A 12973-nucleotide genomic window follows, 5' to 3' on the forward strand; every position below is an offset into this window, starting at 1 on the left:
CCTCTAAATCAATTGCCTTAGAAAACCTACGATGGATATTTCATGTACTCATCTATAATATCTAAATAGTTTATCATCACTAACCTATTTTTCTTGACATGCAGTCTATCCACATCACTAATCAACATGCAATCATTTACCTCACTCCACACCTCAGCAGTTAGCCACATCATCAATTCTAGCCACATCTGGGCTGTAGGAAGCCACTTCTCAAGGAAGTTCGAATGGGCTGTAGGACGTTGGCAGCCCATGGAAGGATATTAAATAGTCCTGCCGTGTAGTATCTTTTTTCCCAAAGCGTCATCGTCTCCACACTATTCCCCTTCTCTTCGTCTCCTCCAATTCCACTAATACAGCAAATCAATAGCCATTGATAGTTTCCTTACGTCCCTCCCTCTTATTCTTCAGTTGACCAGTGGATCGGTTCCCCGGATGCATCCTTTCATCTCCACTGAACTTGCCTTCACGTCATCAAAACTAACAGTTCCCCTTCACATCCTCGCCCTGCTGTACTTATATCCAGGATTTCTGCTACAGCGCGGCGGCTTCTTCGATCTACTTCAAACCTTTCACCACCATGCCAGCGCCTGCATCATCTACATCTATTCGCAAAGGGGACCTATAAACCAGGACGGAGGTAGTATATAAGTGTTGCAGCTCCACATAAAGGACCCTAAAGTAATTAAAATCACAAAGTGTTCCTCCTTTCTACAATTAGAACCCCACAAGGAAAATCAAAAACACAATTGGGTTTTGGACCACCATGGCGACCTCACTAGAGATGCAAAGGCCACCATCTCCGGTAGCAACCATGGCGACCTCAGAAAATATCAAGTAGAGGAGGAAGACACGTCGGCTCCAATGCTGCTCACGAGCACCACCACACCTCTCGACTTGTACCAAAGAACAAAGGAGCAGATGGGAGCACCAACAACCGAAATTGCACAAGGGCATGGATCTGGCAGGGACATGATGATATGGGAACCACCATCACTCAAGATACTTCCTTCGCTTGGTTGCCCTGAACAAGAACTCAAGGGAAAAGATAAGGACTAGAGTAGTCATTGAATATGGATCCAAACGCCTCATTATTTGTCAGGGAGAGGCAAAGAAACGAGAAACTACCACAACACATGAATGGTCTCACGTCCACTCCATTCCGTTGGGCAACAGCGGCGGAGAAGAGGGAAAGGAGGACAGCCGGAATCTACGGCACAAGGGCCAACCTCAATCCAACTCAGTCTAGGTGGAAGGCGGAGCGGAAGAGAGGAGTGGCGGTATCTGAACGAGCAATGCTACACATATGAATGATATGGTACAGGCATTGTTGAGGAAATCGTTAACTAGTAATTGCTCGATTGGGTGGCGAGTAGGGAATTAATAGGCTAATTGGCAAGTTAATCAGATATTTAATCAATTAATTGGATGGTTTATCAGTTTCTCGGCTACACGATAACCCTACAAGTAGGGATTAATTGTCAAGTTAACTGGTTAATTAGACGAATTCTTGAACAGGGGCACGAGATTAATGGAGTGGCTTATGCGGGATTCTATGGTTAGAGAATTAGGGGAAGGGCCCACCCGGGTGATTTCGAGGCTGGGGGAGGAGGGGGGAGTTTAGTAAGGAATGTCCCATGATAACAGTTTTTCTATTTCCCATGTACTTGGATTTTTTTGTTGTGTCGGTCGCTTTTTTCCATCTTCATTCCTTCTTCCCGAACGCATGAGATGTGGAGGCCGGACCTCGCCGGAGAAGAACCAGCCCCACTATCTATCTTGGTAGGAAAGTCATAACCTCATTATCTATCTTAGGGGGAAGCCATAGGCCCATTATCTATCTTATGGATAGGGGATGCAGGGTATTACCGGAGTCATTCATTGGTGCGCCGGGGCTTAGAGGGATTGACAGAGCGGCGGCCAGCATGGCGGTGGGGAGGTCGAGGCGGCGATAGCCGCCGGCTGTGTGTGGTGGAGGCAGGTGGTTAGGCCTAGGTTGGCTGGCTGCTTCGTGAGGAAGAAGGTGGAGGTTGAAGATGAACAATGTCTGATATATTTTCAGCCGTTGGATGAAGATTTAATGGCCTTTGATTAAAGTGACTGACACTAAGGAAGTGTTTGGTTGCAGATTGATAATGCAAACGCAAACATAATCGGCTTACAGCGTTAACGTAAATGGTATGGGCAAAAATCAAACTTTGTTTGGCTACCTACGCCGTAACGTTAATGAATACCTTGGACCTGCGCATGGGGGCGAGGAAGAAGGCAACATCGTTCCTGTCTTGGGGGCGAGGGCCCGAGAGCGAGGCTAACAGCAACGACAGCAGCGGCAGTGCCGGCGGCGGATACGACGGCGGCGGTCGCAACGACGGCGGCTGGTTGCGGCAGCGCAGGCGGGGGACGCGATGGCGCCGGTGGCTGGTTGTGGTGGCGACAGCGGCGGCGCCAACGGCGGTCGCAACGACGGCAGCTGGTTGAGGCGGCGCCGATGGCGGTCGCAACGACGGCAGCTGGTTGCGGCGTCAGACGCGATGGTGCCGGCGGCTGGTTGCGGCGATGGCGTAGACGGCTGGTGGCGGCAGCAACGCTTTAACCATCGCAGAGGAGATAGCGAGGAGGGAGACGGCTGCAGCGGTTTTCGTTACGGATAATTTTGACCGGTAACAGATTTGTACTAGGCTGGGATCTAATACTGTGTTATGGGATTACGGAGCAACGAAAACAAACAAGATTTGACGGTATCTGTTAACGCTGTAATCAGGTTACGATACAAAAGCACGAACCAAACACCTCCTACATGTTTTTACACATAATACATGTTTTTCAGGTACCTGATAAATAGAGGGTCCCCCATAATAATTTTGTTGATTGACCGCAGGTGAAACACTTTTTATTTCGTTTTTTAGAGTAGCATTTTTTTATCTCAACGGCGGCATTGTTGCCATTTTCTTATAAATAGAGGCCCAACCAACTAAGAAGAGAGAGCGTGCAAATCTAGCTAGTCAAGCCAAAAGCAGCACATAGCCATAGTGCCACTGGATGCAAGTACGTACGTAGACAAGACCAGCATGAGCAACACACTACCAGTAACGGCGCACGTGCCCATGCCGTCGCCGGCGCCGAAGCTTGGAGGTGCAAACATCGCCAGGCGGTGGCGCGAGCTCCAGGGCTCGGACTCGTGGGCTGGGCTCCTGGACCCGCTGGACTACGACCTCCGACACTCCATCATAGCTTACGGCGAGCTCGCATCGGCCGGCCACGACGGGTTCAACCTGGAGAAGCGGTCACCTCACGCCGGCTTGTGCTCGTACAGCCGCGACCGCATTCTCGCCGCCTCCACCATGACCCACCCGGAGTACTACAAGGTCACCAAGTTCCTCTACGCGACCTGCGGGGGATCAACGGCATCGTGGTTGGCCACATCCATGCCAACGGTGACGAACGCGCTGTTCGTGCAACCGCTGGGAAATGCCGAGGGGACTCCGACGTCCAACTAGATGGGTTACGTGGCGGTGGCGACGGACGAGGGAGTTGCAGCACTGGGAAGGCGCGACATCGTCGTGGTGTGGCGCGGCACCGAGAACGAGCTGGAGTGGGAGAAAGACAAGCACTTCCTTCAGGTGCCTGCCGCGCCCGTGTTGGGCCGCTATGCTGACGGAGAGCACAAGAACGCCAAGGTGCACCGTGGCTTCCTATCCGTGTACACGTCCAGTGACAACAACTCCATGTACAACAAGACCAGCGCCAGAGAGCAGGTGAGCATTGCATACTTCAACAAGGCTTAATAACATACCAGCAGCCAGAATTGTTCAAGGTGAAATTTGTCTTCACTAAAGGTGTACGCACACATGCAGGTTCTCGAGGAGGTAGGGAGGCTAATGGAGGAGTACAAGGACGAGGTGACCAGCATCACCGTCACCGGCCACAGCCTTGGCGCGTCACTTGCCACCCTCACCGCCATCGACATGGTGGCCAACGACGTCAACGTGCCCCCTGCCTCGAAGCAACCACCGTGCCCCGTGACAGCGATACTGCTGGCGTGCCCGCGAGTCGGGAACCCCACGTTCAAGTCCGCCTTCGACTCTTTCCCCCTCCTGCGGGCACTCCACGTGGCGAACGCCAAAGACATCGTGCCACAGAACCCTCCCTCTATGCTGCTAATGTGGTACGTGGACAGCGCGACAGCAACGATCGTAATTGACACGGACTGGTCACCCTACGTGTTTCACAAAATATTCACCCACCAACGTCCTCGAGTTGTACCTGCACGGTGTCGCAGGGGATCATGGCGACAATGAGGACTTCAAACTAGTGGTTCCCCGCAAGGTTTTGGTTACCGGTCGAAATTTCGAGATTTCTCATGGTTACCATGTATTTCCGTGCCCCTCGGTAAATCCACGTACCAAGCAAAAAATACCAGTTTTTTTAATTTTTTTAATTTAAACACTCGATTTGTAGTAAAGTTCGTAGGATCTAACTAATGCCATGAGAGTTGGTTCTGGCGTGTTGGTAGTAACCTAGTTCCTGTTTTGAGAGGTTTATGGTTCAAATATTCGTTCATTAACTTATTTGAATTCAAAAATCAACTATAAAATTCGTTCGAAATATCCTCGGTATTTATCGGTATTTCTTGGTAATCGTGGTAACCGCGTTTACCAGCCCCCCTCGGTAAAAATGCCTCATTCGGTTACCAAAACCTTGGTTCCCCGTGACGTGGCGCTGGTGAACAAGACTACTGACCTGCTGGAAGACGAATACCCAGTGCCGGCGAGCTGGTGGGTCGTCAACAAGAAATGCATGGTCAAGGGCACCGATGGCCAATGGAAACTTGATGGCTTCGAAGAAGCATAGTTAAGTGGTTAAGACGGTATACAACATCGTTGCGTATCGATTCGGCATGTACTATGCTCTTGTGCTTGTTTGTGTGTTTGCATTTCAATCATGTTGTCGGGCGTGAATATTTGTAGCAGATCATTCAGTTATTGTCCTCATGTTTAGTGTCAAAAGCGTTCTTATATTATAAGACGGAGGGAGTACAAGTCTCTCTATATCATGTACGTATGCATTGCTTCATTGCTTTTGAAAATGTCATATGCACATCTCAAGACCTGAATCGGGAAAATCTGACACTACAACAACATAGCCCGTGTCTAAAAGAGCTTCTTTTTTTAATCTAAAGAGGCATGGTCTTGGTGTCAATGACATGTAATTAGGGGATTCATGGTGCGTGAATTGAGTTGGACGAACACGGGTAGTCCCGGGAAAAGAGAGAAAGCTGGTTCGGGACCAATCAACCAAAGCAAAAGGACTAAATAAGACGGCTCGGTTAAAATAGATTTTTGATCTCTATATAACTTAATGACTTTGGTTGTTAAGATTCATGGAAGCCATATGTACTACATTGAGAGGTTGGGTAACTGACTAAAAGAAACAGGGTGAACTGAAATCGCATGCCATTGAGATTCAAAAAGCATCTCATACGTTCAATTCCCCCTTTGACTCATTCGACCTCTTGTGTGCACTCCACGTGACGAATGCCAAAGAGATCGTGCCAAGGAACCCGTCCCATGGTATCATACTGAGGTGTGCGCACATCGTGACAACAATGCTGCCAATCGATAGGGACCGGTTATCCTACATTATCCGAAAAAAGCAGACACACCATGTCCTCGAGTTGTACCTACACGGTGTCACATGGGATCATGGCTACCACAAGGCGGACTTCAACCTGATGGTAGGCCGCGAAATGGCGCTGGTGAACAAGAATGCCGGAAAGACAAACACACGGTGCCAACATGCTGGTTGGTCATTAACAACAAACTAGATGACCTGTTGCGCCAAATGACGCAGAGTCCCATTTAAAACCATGTGCGCGTTGAAACTATTTACATTTGTTAGTAAAATTTAGGTTTTAGCAATCACTTATGGTATTAATTGAAACCAATATATACTTGGGCGTGCACAATTTAGAATTGATCACATTTTCAAACATGGGGCCGAAACAGGTTTCTACATCGCTAATACCTTTGCAATAAAGATAGCATCTAATAAGATAGGATCAAAGGTTTCATTGTTCCATAAGGATTCAAACTTCATTACACTATGAACTACTTTGCAGGTGCATGCCAAAGAAATGAGAATACGTATCTCAGATGAGTAAAAAGATCTATGGTCAATACATGTGTCCACCATGCATAGAATATTTTTATTTGCCCACTAACTTCTATGTCTGATAGTAAATTCAATTCATTTTTGGAAGAAGAGCTGAGCGAGGCTCCTTGAACCTGAAACCATATTGAATTATTGATCACTTTGAAGCATGCAATGGAGATTCAAAAACTGTGCATCTTGTTCTCAAAAGAGAACAGTATATCAAACTTGTTTAATACAGGAACATGTTTTAAACCTTGACAAGTTTGTGTCCAGATACAACAAGGCAACTTGAAGATGGTCACAACTTATTCAAAAATCAACAATTATATTGGATTTCCCGAAAATGGCAACCATTCAGGACAATGTCAAGCAAGGATTAATTGATTCTGAAAGAATCTAACCACAATAACCAGGAAAAAAGAGAGAAACAAATGGAAGCCTATTCACGAACTTTGATACTGTGAACCACATTTAAAAACCAAAAGTCCAGGTACATGTCTAGGGTACATGTCTAGGGTACATATCCAACATTAGTTACTTCTAAAAGGAAGAGGTAGGAAAAAAATGGAATAAACACAGTAGTAATGATGGTTCAATACAAAACATCAAGATTTAATACAACCCTTGGTGCATCTCATAGATAATGTAGCAGGAAGTGGGATTACCATTTTTTAGGATTAAGTATCCCTAGTGTACATGGATGCGTACCTAACAGAGAATAGTTGGACAACATGAGTTGTACAGTCTACACAAACCACGCAACATAATACTATTAACTTTAAAAGTCACGGTCAAAATCCACAACATAAGTTCTATATAGTTGATACACAAACTTACAGTTGGACACTTCAGCATATACCTAATCGATAGCACAATTAAACAAGACTGAATGGACACACATCATCAAATCTTTGCTTGGTCCTGCACGACTTCCACAGTTGAACAGACCGGACAGAAGCACATCATCAAAGCTTTGCTTGGTCCAGCATCGCTGACATCTTCAAGTAAACGGAGGTTTCGAAAACCCACCAGTCTCATGAGATCCTTGTTGTTCACTGGTTGGAGGTTTCAAAAACCCACAGGTCTCACAAGAGTATCCTTGTTTGCTACAAGGAAAGACCAAGCAACGGTAATCTCTAGCACAGCATCATCAACATAGAATTTCTTCTGACTGAAGCCAAAAGATCTGGGTGCCAAGGAGACGTGCCCTTGTGCAGTGATATCTCCGGATGATGAGTAGGCCTGTACGACGAGTTCCAGGTTGCCTTCTTCATGTTCTACAGACACCACACGCCTTGACAGATCAAGGTAACCTTCCGAACCTTCAGGTGTTGCATGTCTACCAGGATCAAGCAGCACGACTTCACCAGATGAGGCATTAGCAACATAAGTGGTTTTACCGTTGATGATCTTGCGTGAGTAGGGTGCTGTCGAGCAAGCTACTCGGCATCGACGTTCAACACGCTGCCGTATCCCCTGTTTAACAACACGGATGCTGCAGATTGTGGCCTGGATTGTCGCCACAAGCAGCTCCATGCACAACTCTATTTTACATAAGCGGTTCTCAAAGCAAACGGTATGCACACCATGATGACGTGCACGATAACAGTGCGTCTTGCTGATCAATTCTCTATCTCTAGACATGGCTCCACATTTAACTTTTAGCTGAATTTCAAAGTCAACAGGATCATTGAATAGGATCGCACGAGATGGCCCAATCAAGTGCAAAAAAGGATCCTGCAAGCATTAACTACTAATCAACCAGAGATGTCAAAACAAAAGCAGGCGGTCATATGCCAGCAGCAATATTCCCCAAAAGAAAAATGAAAAAGCAAAGATATACATACGTTTTGCCGGACTATTTGGGTCCTTGCCCTACTGCGACGGAAGAGAAGGTTGCGATTGTGATCAACATGGTCCCGGGCAACAACTACACCATACACAGACAATGGCCATTCGAAGCCGCCTTTAATTTCTGTGAGTTTAATGGAGAAGATCTGCAAGGTATTCACGACGATACCATCGTCTAAGCTGGGTTTAGGTGTCGAGTATGTGAAGCGCATGGAACTCAATTGCGTTGCATGGAAGCACCAAAGTGAAGAATGCGTTAGAAATCTAACAAGAACTAGTGCTAGATAAGCAAACAGTGCAAACCCATTCCCTTGCAGCTTATAGAAGGAAGGTCAATCGACCAAAGGTAAAAGAACGGGAAGGAAATGAGAAGTAGCTATTAGCTAAATAAAATTGAGTGATAATGCATGCATGTCAACTCACTCGTGCCTTTGAAGAAGCCGCATCCCCCCTTGGATCCCCATCTAGATTCCCAGCCACTTCTGTAGGAAGCGAAATCCTCTTCCTCGGCCGCCATGACCTCCTCCATGGTTAATTCTTGGGCCGATTCGCCTAAGTCCATATCGTCCTCCATCGTCTGCTTCTGCTTGTTCACCTCCAGCTCCATGTGCTGATCACCATGCTGGATGCCAGCAGGGCTGCGGGGAAGAATGTGCATGCTACGAATCGCTTCATTTATTTTGCGGCACATTACCGACAACTCTTGAATACGCGTCTTGGAGTGGAAGTTGATCGTGTGTCTGCCTGCCTTCACTTCTTTGAGCACCTGCACGTAGGATTCGAGCTCCGGAAGAAGTTCCTCGGCCGATATGCGTATGTCCATCTCGTCATCGACTTCCAATCTGCAGGAAGATATTGGTTCGGCCATGGAATCGTCGCCTGATCTGAATGTGGAAATCTTCCGGTAAGCCGCCAGACCAATCGCCTCGGTAGTTATATGCTTCACCCTCGTCGGTGCTTGTCTGCTTCCGGCGAGTTTCTTTCGACCAGATTGGATCGAGAGGGTTTCTATGGAAGACGGGGTTATATATATCTTGCGAGCCATATACTCTCAGCCCAGCCCGACCCGGTTTAGGAGATTTATTTTTTTAGTGGAACAGCCGATTCTATAATCACACCCGGCGCAGCAGACGTGCTGGCCATCCGAACCATTACATCATATATGGAAGTCCCTCAAGCCATATCCTGACGATGCGGCCCAAACGATGCTAATGTGTGGGCAAGCTTATTTTATTTTATTTTTGAGGATTTGCAAGCTTATTACAAGTTCTAGGAGCAAAACAAAATGAAACAGTGGTACTAAAATTTAGACGAGCAAAGAGACGGCTATCTCTGTAGATGATTCCTTCTGGGGCTTTGTCATATGTCTGTGAGTCTGTTTCCACCTGAATATTTCTCAGTTAGTTTTCTTTCTTGAAAAGCGATCTCCATAGCGCTAGCTGTCAGGGCCGTCACCGTTTCCTCCAGCGGCTCCCATCAGCCGACGAAGTCGGTCGTCGGTGGTGAGGGGAGTCGCCGGATCAACACACAAGGATCATTTTAGGCCCTCGTAGTCTAGGGTTTTAGGATGTTCATCGTCTTAATTATGGCGGTGAGGATGGCGGCGTAGTAATTTCAAAACAATTCCTACGCACACGCAAGATCATGGTGATGCATAGCAACGAGAGGGGAGAGTGTTGTCTACTTACCCTCGTAGACCGGAAGCGGAAGCGTTAGCACAACGCGGTTGATGTAGTCGTACGTCTTCACGGCCCGACCGATCAAGCACCGAAACAACGGCACCTCCGAGTTCTAGCACACGTTTAGCTCGATGGCGATCCCTGGACTCCGATCCAGCAAAGTAGGAGTAGGACTCCTCTTTCCTAGTCCAACTAGGAAGAGAGAAGGGGGAAGGAAAGAGAGGGAGAGGGAGAGAGAGAGGGAAAGAGGGGCCGCGCCCCACTCCCCTAGTCCAATTCGGACTCCCCATGGGAGGGGGCGCGCCACCTCCTGGGCTGCTGCCCTCTCTCTCCCCTCAGGCCCACTAAGGCCCAATACTTCCCCGGGGGGTTCCGGTAACCCTTCCGGCACTCCAGTTTTCTCCGAGATCACCCGAAACACTTCCGGTGTCCGAATATGGCCGTCCAATATATCGATCTTTATGTATCGACCATTTCAAGACTCCTCGTCATGTCCGTGATCATATCTGAAACTCCGAACAATCTTCGGTACATCAAAATATATAAACTCATAATGAAACTGTCATCGTAACGTTAAGCGTGCGGACCCTATGGGTTAGAGAATAATGTAGACATGACCGAGACACGTCTCCAGTCAATAACCAATAGCGGAACCTGGATGCTCATATTGGCTCCTACATATTCTACGAAGATCTTTTATCGGTCAGACCGCATAACAACATACGTTGTTCCCTTTGTCATCGGTATGTTACTTGCCCGAGATTTGATCGTCGGTATCTTAATACCTAGTTCAATCTCGTTACCGGCAAGTCTCTTTACTTGTTCCGTAATACATCATCCCGCAGCTAACTTATTAGTTGCAATGCTTGCAAGGCTTATGTGATGTGCATTACCGAGAGGGCCCAGAGATACCTCTCCGACAATCGGATTGACAAATCCTAATCTCGAAATACGCCAACCCAATAAGTACCTTCGGAGACACCTGTAGAGCACCTTTATAATCACCCAGTTACGTTGTGACGTTTGGTAGCACACAAAGTGTTCCTCCGGTAAACGGGAGTTGCATAATCTCATAGTCATATGAACATGTATAAATCATGAAGAAAGCAATAGCATCAAACTAAACGATCAAGTTCTAAGCTAACGAAATGGGTCAAGTCAATCACATCATTCTCCTAATGATATGATTCCGTTAATCAAATGACAACTCATGTCTATGGCTAGGAAACTTAACCATCTTCGATCAACGAGCTAGTCAAGTAGAGGCATACTAGTGACACTATGTTTGTCTATGTATTCACACATGTATTATGTTTCCGGTTAATACAATTCTAGCATGAATAATAAACATTTATCATGATATAAGGAAATAAATAATAACTTTATTATTGCCTCTAGGGCATATTTCCTTCATCCTCCTCCACAAGAAAAGCTCTTGGCGCCGCCGCCTGTCCGTCCCATCTCCGATGGCCTCTAGGCCATGGAGTTGCGAGGATCTCGGCCCCCGCTGACGGGAGGGACCATGTTCTCATTCTTGTTAGATTCAGCGTCTTGGTTGGGACTGTATGGAGGCGGCGATGTCCCTTATTAGGAATAATGTCTCCCAAGTTCTATCCTTATCCCGATGATGCGTCTAGCATCGTCAGAGGGCGTGTGGAGGTTTGTCTCCGTCGGATCTTGCGGGATTCGGTCGGTGCTGGTCTTCGGTGGATCTATTTGGGTCTGGTCTTCGTTCGTCTTTGGTTAGGTGTTTACAGGTTCGATTCTTGTGATCTACGACTGTATTCATCGGTGATGGTAGCTACTCTGGTGCACTGGTCCTATAGGGCCTTAGCATGACGACTTTCCGACTGTCTACTATAACAAGGTTTTCTCGGCTTCAGTGAGGGAGGGGCGATGGCGGCGGCGTGTCTTCGGCTCGCTCCGGTGCTTGTAGTCGTCGCTTGGTGATCCACAGACATGGTTGTAATTTTTGTTACCTCTGTTGTTCTTTATAATGTCATGATTGAAAATGAATAGATTGAAAGTTTCTCGCAAAAAACAGAAAATGAAAATAATCTTCAAGCTTTAATGCTTGATGTTTCTTACCCAAGTAGATTATTAGTGTTGATTATTGCAGCATAACGGGACGAAATACATGCACAAGGGCAGTACATTCGTTGCACAGCCATGTCTTCTTCTTTTTATTTAAAGTGGAAGGGAAACACTACAGCTGTACAAATCTTTCTTTTTTGCAACCTAGTACAAGACAAAAAAAAATAGCAGCCACAATTTTTAAAAGATCTTTGGTTATAAATAGGGGGCTGCTACGCGTGATCTGCCGCCTTGCGAGCCATCGGATCTGACACAGATCTAGCGGGGTAACGTCTTTTCTCTGCTTTGCAACAAAGACCGTGTTGCAGAAACATTTGTAAGAGAGGTTGTGTTGTGGGACTTTTATGCAATAGAGGTTGTGTTGCGGAATTTTTTCAACATAGGTTTTGTTGCGAATTTTTTTTGCAACAAAGGTCTTATGTTGCCGATATTTTTTTGCAACATAGGTTTTGTTGCGATTTTTTGCAACAGATGTCTTGTTGTGGATTTTTTTTTCAACAGAAGTCTTGTTGCACATTTTTTTTTGCAATAGCACTAATGTCGCAGAAGTGGACGGCGCCCTGCATCGTTGGTGTCGAGCAGGTCGTCTTCTTCATCACCCGGTAGCAGCAAGGGGGGCGTTGATCGAGGAGATGGAGTACGAGAGAGGGCGGGTAGTGGTGGAGGCCGCCGGCGACCGCGACGCTGGAGCGCGTGCTCATTGGCGGAGAGGATGGACCATGGAACAATGGCCGACGTGTGGATACTTGAGAGAGAGAGAGGAGAGAGAGAGGAGAGAGGAGAGAGAGAAGAAATCGATCCATGAAGAAGAGTAGTGAGCGGTGACTTTTGTGAGGATGAGAATCAGAACATGGTAGACACAGATATTTTTGGACACCGGTGGGCTCTTGCGGCCAGAACACGTGATGTGCATTAGGCAAATGATCAAATCCAAACCAACGGCTATGCGCCCGATCGATGCAATGTTCTAATCCGCCGGTTGAGGGGAATCATTTCCCTTATAAATATAAAATTTCAGGATAATATATGTTTTGCATCAAACTAAAACATGAACCTCGTTCCTTTTCAGGTAGGAAAGATAGAAGTCTGAAGATGAGAAGCATAATATTTTCTTTGTCGTGTTGCTCTACCTCTGTAGTGTCAGATCGTAATTTTCTCCACATATACAATTTCTCTTTGATGACATGGTACAATATTGA

At 46.7% G+C, this 12973-nt stretch overlaps 1 pseudogene; it reads left to right on the forward strand.

Annotated features, from left to right (window-relative positions):
* Positions 1–3065: 3065 nt before the first annotated feature.
* On the forward strand, positions 3066–4848 carry LOC123181715 (phospholipase A1-II 7-like; annotated as a pseudogene).
* The last annotated feature ends 8125 nt before the right edge of the window (positions 4849–12973 follow it).

The sequence above is a fragment of the Triticum aestivum genome, chromosome 1A (genome assembly GCF_018294505.1).
Source record: "Triticum aestivum cultivar Chinese Spring chromosome 1A, IWGSC CS RefSeq v2.1, whole genome shotgun sequence".
NCBI classification, from domain to species: Eukaryota; Viridiplantae; Streptophyta; class Magnoliopsida; order Poales; family Poaceae; genus Triticum; species Triticum aestivum.